Source organism: Poromitra crassiceps, assembly GCF_964638095.1.
Source record: "Poromitra crassiceps genome assembly, chromosome: 29".
In the NCBI taxonomy this organism is placed as follows: domain Eukaryota; kingdom Metazoa; phylum Chordata; class Actinopteri; order Beryciformes; family Melamphaidae; genus Poromitra; species Poromitra crassiceps.
In genome coordinates, this window is record NC_139641.1 from 5,467,410 (window position 1) to 5,475,518 (window position 8,109).

Consider the following 8,109-nt stretch of genomic DNA (forward strand, 5'->3'; position numbering starts at 1 on the left):
TACTGGCTTGATATCATATTCCAGATGCAACCTAGCTAGATAAGCTCCACACTGCTGTATGAGTAGCTACAATCAAATGTATCAAGCCTTGATATCATATTCCAGATCCAACCTAGCTAGCTAGATGTTAAGAGGTAGGAATATACCGAAATGCTAGACTTGATCGTGGACTTAATGTTAATCAAAAACGGCCACACTCATAACGTTAAGGTGTGTTTGACCTAGCTAGAAATATTAACGTTAATGCCCTCACATTTCAGCGTGGTTACAGATAAACCTATTTAACGCTAGCTAGCTACATTACTGGCTTGATATCATATTCCAGATGCAACCTAGCTAGATAAGCTCCACACGGCTGTATGAGTAGCTACAATCAAATGTATCAAGCCGATATCATATTCCAGATCCAACCTAGCTAGCTAGATGTTAAGAGGTAGGAATATACCGAAATGCTAGACTTGATCGTGGACTTAATGTTAATCATAAACGGCCACACTCATAACGTTAAGGTGTGTTTGACCTAGCTAGAAATATTAACGTTAATGCCCTCACATTTCAGCGTGGTTACAGATAAACCTATTTAACGCTAGCTAGCTACATTACTGGCTTGATATCATATTCCAGATGTAACCTAGCTATAGCTAGACGTTAAGAGGTTAGCGTGAATGCGACTGAGACCTGACATTACTGAAGTGAATACAAGTGACCTATATTTTTCAATCCTGTCTTTGAATAAAAGTTGTACATTGTACTTGAAAACCATGTCTTTGCTCCCTTATGTGTTCACAATTACAACAAATCTGTATGGTTTATCTGTTGGCATTAAACCGTGGTATTTCCTTGGGTGATATTCCATATTTGTCATTAAACCTAGCTGTTCACATAAATTTGCAATGATGATCGACCACGTGAGATATCACAAGTAGCCTACTTTTATTAAAAAATAAAATGCAAAGAGAGGTTTCCTTCTCTAACTATTGGTGCGTTCACAAAATATTTACACGAGATTTTTTTTATAAATAATAATCAATAACGTGGATAATGATGACATCTGCAGCTGCTGGACGAGAGACAGAAGAAACTACGAACGAAGATTGGAGCAGAGGACATGACTACAGAGAAACTTAACCGACCAGCACTCTGCTTCAATCAATGAATGCTTATAAATAAACCATACACATGAGAATTACCGTTAACGTTACAGCATTTAATAACATAAATATGGTGATATCTGGTGGTCTGAAATTACTCTCTATCTACAGTAGGGTAACTGGCTCCTATTGTGTCTTATTATTGTAACGTTTGAATCAGCGTTTCATAACTATAATAGCCTAATGTTACTGTAGCCTGGATGACGTCAGCTAATGCTACCCAGCCTTCCAGCGTTTATCTTCCATAATGCATTAAATCATAATCACAATGCGAAGACATTAGCTGATCACCACAGAGCTGCACAGACAAGTTTATCAGATAATTTCGCCGTAAAATGTGTCCAGGTGATCAGCTCTGAAGCCCCGGCTTGTATGGTCCGCTAAAATCCGATTTCGATATAGGTGTTATTTTGATCAATATTGTATAGCTGGCTAGACAGAGGAGTTTATCTGGAATCAGTGTGACAAGATCCCTGCTGCTAGCTTGTCTGCCTTTCTGTGTCAGAGTATCTAGCTACATTATCTGCATTACATGCTACACCATGCAAATATATTTCGATATAATTCAAACAATTAGCCCACTGTACTACTGGACTGTGTATTGCTGTGAATAAGTTAGATTTGATTGTGTAAAGTGTTACATGTTATATTTTTAACTGAGCTTTGCAGAATTACCTCAACACAATTGTGTTGTGTATCAGCTTTAAATATCCAATATATACAGCATTAAACAAACGACCAGCAGCATTCAAATGTGCAAAAACGTTATATTTATTGAAATGTGGTGATCTCATGTCACATTACATAATGTTATGCCCAAATGGTCTACTGCCCAGAAGCGTCACTTTACATGTTTGGTAGGGAATTATTTTAATTATGTTAAACCAGCGTTTATCTTCCATAATGCATTAAATCATAATCACAATGCTATGAAGACATTAGCTGATCACCACAGAGCAGCACAGACAAGTTTATCAGATAATTTCGCCATAAAATGTGTCCAGGTGATCAGCTCTGAAGCCCTGGCTTGTATGGTCCGCTAAAATCCGATTTCGATAACGCTAGGTGTTATTTTGATCAACAGACCTCAACCTCAACAGCTGTTTTCACTTGAATTTCCTCACGTAGTTGCATAGCCATATAGCTAGCCAGCTAGTAGCTAGCTCGGGAGCTATGCTTTACAGAGGCCAAATGCTAACGGCTAGGTAGTGCTAAGCCGCTGCAGCTGTTACACGTCATTGACAAAGACGCACTCTCTGATTGGCCGATCACGGCAGGACTGATGTTGGCAGTCACGCCGTCACTCATTGGCTGCGGGGTGGCTGCGGGTCTGCGCGGGTCTTTCAATCGCCCCAGAAATCGATTTGAATGGCCCGGAGTCTAGACCCTAGTGACTGGGAACTGAGAGAGCAGGTCACGTGGTGGCTGGGTTTACCTAGGCTAGACACCCCCCACCTACAGACATCTCCACACACACAGACACCCCCCCACAACTCCACACACAGACCCCCCCGCCCCATACACAGACCCCTCCACCTACAGACACCCCCCACCTACAGACACACACACACACACACACACACACATACACACACACACACACACACACACACACACACACACACACACACACACACACACACACACACACACACACACACACACACACACACACACACACACCCCCACCCCCAAACACCCCCCACCCCTCCACACACAGACACCCCCCCCCCACCTACAGACATCCCCAGACACCCCTGCACACACACACACACACACACACACACACACACACACACACACACACACACACACACACACACACACACACACACAGACAACCCCCCCCCACAGACACAGACACAGACCCCTCCACCTACAGACACCCCCCACCTACAGACATCCACACACACACACACACACACACACACACACACACACACACACACACACACACACACCCCAATACCCACACCCAAACACCCCCCACCCCTCCACACACAGACACCCCCCCCCCCACCTACAGACATCCCCAGACACCCCTGTACCACACACACACACACACACACACACACACACACACACACACACACACACCCACACACACACACAACCCCCCCCCCCCACACACACACACAGACAACCCCCCCCCCACACACACACACACACACCCACACACAGACAACCCCCCCCCCCCCCCCCACACACACACACACACACACACACACACACACACACACACACACACACACACACACACACACACACACACACACACACACACAGACACAGACACAGACACACCCCCACACACACAGTGTTGGGGAGTAGTGAACTACATGTAGTTATGTAGTTTACCTACATTTTGCAGTAGCTTGCTGGTAGTTCAACTACATTCATATTTGCGTAGTGAGCCAAGTAGTTAAACTACTTTTTGGTCATTTTTGAGTAGTTTAACTACTCAAACTACAAACTACATTTTGGGAAATAAAATGGAATTGAATATACATGTTTATTTTATTTTACCATTACTGTTGAACCAGAACCCTCTTTGACAGGACCGCCCATTTTTCTTTCATCCTGATCGCTTTGAAGGCAGCATAAACTGTGAAGGCAGCCAGGATCCCACTAACCTTACTGTACTTCTTGACAAGACACACAGCCTACGCTGCCTCTGATTGGCTTGCCCTGATATTCTTAACCTAACCTTCACCAACAACACACACAGCCTACGCTGCCTTTGACTGGTTTGCCCTGATATTCTTAAACTAACCTTAACCAACAAGACACACAGCCTACGCTGCCTCTGATTGGTTTGCCCTGATATTCTTAACTCATTGAGTGCCAGCCACTTTTGGAGAATGGACGCTCCCAGTGCCAGAGTTTCAGAGCTTTTTTCAGTGATTTCTCGAGGCCCACAGAATATTGTGTGATATTACTATGTAAACACCGAACACGCAAAGAGAACGATGAGACTCTCTTCTATCATCAGCAAAAACAGGGTTATTGATATCATTTTCTGTTCTTTAGTTATCAGCCGGAGAAGATAGCTTGATTTAACCAAAAACAGCCGTTTTTTTCTAGAAGCTGAGATAATGAGCTTTTTGTGAAATTAAACATTTCAAGCACATCACTGACTCTGAAGCTAATATTTTCTGATGTAGTCACACCTCAAAAATAATTTCCTTCAATAAAACAGTGAAAAGAAAACCAAGGAATTTTGTTTGGCAAAATAATATTTTTTAGCTGCAACCAGCAGCGCTGGCCCCTGCGTGCGCTGCTGGTTGCAGCTTCTTGCTGATCTTGATTTACTGCTGGTGGGCATCAGATATTCTAGCTTGCGTTTGCCAATCCTGTCCTGCTGTCTGGGTCTGTCTGGGTCAGTGTTGTATGCTGCTCTGCGTGCCCCCCCCCTCAACTGCACACTCCTCCTCCGTGGGAGTGTCTGGTGGCTTTCTGCTGCGTTTGCTCTGCACTGAAAAGTCCGCTACATCCAGCTTTTTTACAGCGTTCCGCGTGTATTTGTCACCGGCTCCCATGCTTCCAGTTGAGAATAATAACAACTAATAACAAAATCATGCGGATGGGCTATCGCAGCGGACACGGAGGGGCTCAATTGTGGCAGCAGATTGGCTGCTGCAGGCACAGCTAACGTTATGCTTCATGCATATCGATGCATACGGATGCGATGCGATTTCCGTTTCCCCAACGACTTCTTCTCTGTTTTTTCCTCGCCTTTCTGTAATCTGGAGAGCACTGTCGCCACCTAAGGGTTCTGTAAAATAGGTTATACACATTCATTACCTCCCATATTTTTATAGGAGATGTAAGAGCCTTAGATCCACGTCCCACCGTCAAAGAACGTATTTGACGTCGATCGACGTCCTTGGCACTCTACGTCACTATTTACTTTGACGTCGATCGACGTCCTTGGCACTGAATGAGGTAACCTAACCTTAACCAACAAGACACACAGCCTACGCTGCCTCTGATTGGCTTGCCCTGATATTCTTAACCTAACCTTAACCAACAAGACACACAGCCTACGCTGCCTCTGACTGGTTTGCCCTGATATTCTTAACCTAACCTTAACCAACAAGACACACAGCCTATGCTACCTTTGATTGGCTTGCCCTGATATTCTTAACCTAACCTTAACCAACAAGACACACAGCCTACGCTGCCTCTGACTGGTTTGCCTTGATATTCTTAACCTAACCTTAACCAACAAGACACACAGCCTACGCTGCCTCTGATTGGCTTGCCTTGATATTCTTAACCTAACCTTAACCAACAAGACACACAGCCTACGCTGCCTCTGATTGGCTTGCCCTGATATTCTTAACCTAACCTTAACCAACAAGACACACAGCCTACGCTGCCTCTGACTGGTTTGCCCTGATATTCTTAACCTAACCTTAACCAACAAGACACACAGCCTACGCTGCCTCTGATTGGCTTGCCCTGATATTCTTACCCTAACCTTAACCAACAAGACACACAGCCTACGCTGCCTCTGATTGGTTTGCCTTGATATTCTTAACCTAACCTTAACCAACAAGACACACAGCCTACGCTGCCTCTGATTGGCTTGCCCTGATATTCTTAACCTAACCTTAACTAACAAGACACACAGCCTACGCTGCCTCTGATTGGCTTGCCCTGATATTCTTAACCTAACCTTAACCAACAAGACACACAGCCTACGCTGCCTCTGATTGGTTTGCCCTGATATTCTTAACCTAACCTTAACCAACAAGACACACAGCCTACGCTGCCTCTGACTGGTTTGCCCTGATATTCTTAACCTAACCTTAATCATTCCTAGTCAAGTATTTACTGTTTATTTGTCTGACAAAACAAAACCCAGAAGAACCCAGATTTGTTTACAACAAAAATATATATTGAATGTATTGGGTGTCAACTATTGCAATAAACTCATTTGAGAGGCATATTCTTGCCTTTTTATTGCTATTTTATTTCATTCCCAACGTTCCCAGAGTAAAGATTGAGAGGGAACAAGAGGGGGAATGGCATTCCTCCTCAGGTTCCCCTTAAAAATAGCTTGCAATGCAGTGGAGAGCAGAGCAGTGGAGAGCAGAGCAGAGCAGTGGACAGCAGAGCAGAGCAGTGGAGAGCAGAGCAGTGGAGAGCAGAGCAGTGGAGAGCAGAGCAGAGCAGTGGAGAGCAGAGCAGTGGAGAGCAGAGCAGTGGAGAGCAGAGCAGTGGAGAGCAGAGCAGAGCAGTGGACAGCAGAGCAGAGCAGTAGAGAGCAGAGCAGTAGAGAGCAGAGCAGTGGAGAGCAGAGCAGAGCCATGGAGAGCAGAGCAGTGGAGATCAGAGCAGTAGAGAGCATAGCAGAGCAGTAGAGAGCAGAGCAGTGGAGAGCAGAGCAGAGCAGTGGAGAGCAGAGCAGTAGAGAGCAGAGCAGTGGAGAGCAGAGCAGTGGAGAGCAGAGCAGTGGAGAGCAGAGCAGTGGAGAGCAGAGCAGAGCAGAGCAGTAGAGAGCAGAGCAGTGGAGAGCAGAGCAGTGGAGAGCAGAGCAGTAGAGAGCAGAGCAGTGGAGAGCAGAGCAGTAGAGAGCAGAGCAGTGGAGAGCAGAGCAGTAGAGAGCAGAGCAGTGGAGAGCAGAGCAGTAGAGAGCAGAGCAGAGCAGTGGAGAGCAGAGCAGTAGAAAGCAGAGCAGTAGAGAGCAGAGCAGTGGAGAGCAGAGCAGTAGAGAGCAGAGCAGTGGAGAGCAGAGCAGTAGAGAGCAGAGCAGAGCAGTGGAGAGCAGAGCAGTGCAGAGCAGAACAGAGCAGTGCAGAGCAGTGGAGAGCAGAGCAGTGGAGAGCAGAGCAGTAGAGAGCAGAGCAGTGGAGAGCAGAGCAGAGCAGTGGAGAGCAGAGCAGTGGAGAGCAGAGCAGTGGAGAGCAGAGCAGTAGAGAGCAGAGCAGAGCAGTGGAGAGCAGAGCAGTGGAGAGCAGAGCAGTAGAGAGCAGAGCAGTGGAGAGCATGCAGTGGAGAGCAGAGCAGAGCAGAGCAGTGGAGAGCAGAGCAGAGCAGTGGAGAGCAGAACAGTGGAGAGCAGAGCAGTGGAGAGCAGAGCAGTAGAGAGCAGAGCAGTGGAGAGCAGAGCAGTGGAGAGCAGAGCAGTGGAGAGCAGAGCAGTGGAGAGCAGAGCAGAGCAGTGGAGAGCAGAGCAGTGGAGAGCAGAGCAGTAGAGTGCAGAGCAGTGGAGAGCAGAGCAGTGGAGAGCAGAGCAGTAGAGAGCAGAGCAGTGGAGAGCAGAGGAGTGGAGAACAGAACACAGCAGTGGAGAGCAAAGGAGTGGACAGCAGAGGAGAGGTGTAAATCACAAGTTAATAATTGACATGAATTCTAGTATGTGTGTTGACATAATCCAAACAACTTTTTATAATCCTATTGACTTGGACACTGCCAAGGCCTGCATGTAGTGCAAAATGTACTATGAACCTGAGCTCAATAAAATAAGATACAACCATCTTACACAGACTATACGAGGGCAAACTGTTGCATTGCACTGATATAACCAGTGATACGAACCAGCTCAGTGGCCTTGTGGTCTGAGTGTCCGCCCTGAGGCTGGGAGGTTGTGAGTTCGATCCCCGGCCGAGTCATACCGAAGACTATAAAAATGGGACCCTTGCCTCCGCTCCCCCAGGGGATGGGTCAAATGCGGAGAACAAATTTCACACATTGCGTGACAATCAGTGGGACTTTACCTTAACCTATATTGGGGGGGAGTCATTGACGGCTACCATACTTTAATAATTGGTTGCTTCATGTTAATGATTAGCTTCCTATCAACAGCACATCTTGTCCTCTGGCAGCAAGTCATACGAATTGATATCAAAGGTTGTCTTTATAGTTGTTGACACCCATTCCTTTCAGACAGTTGATGTCATATAACGGGCAATAAGCTGTATCTCATGGACAATTGCCACCTTCATAAGTG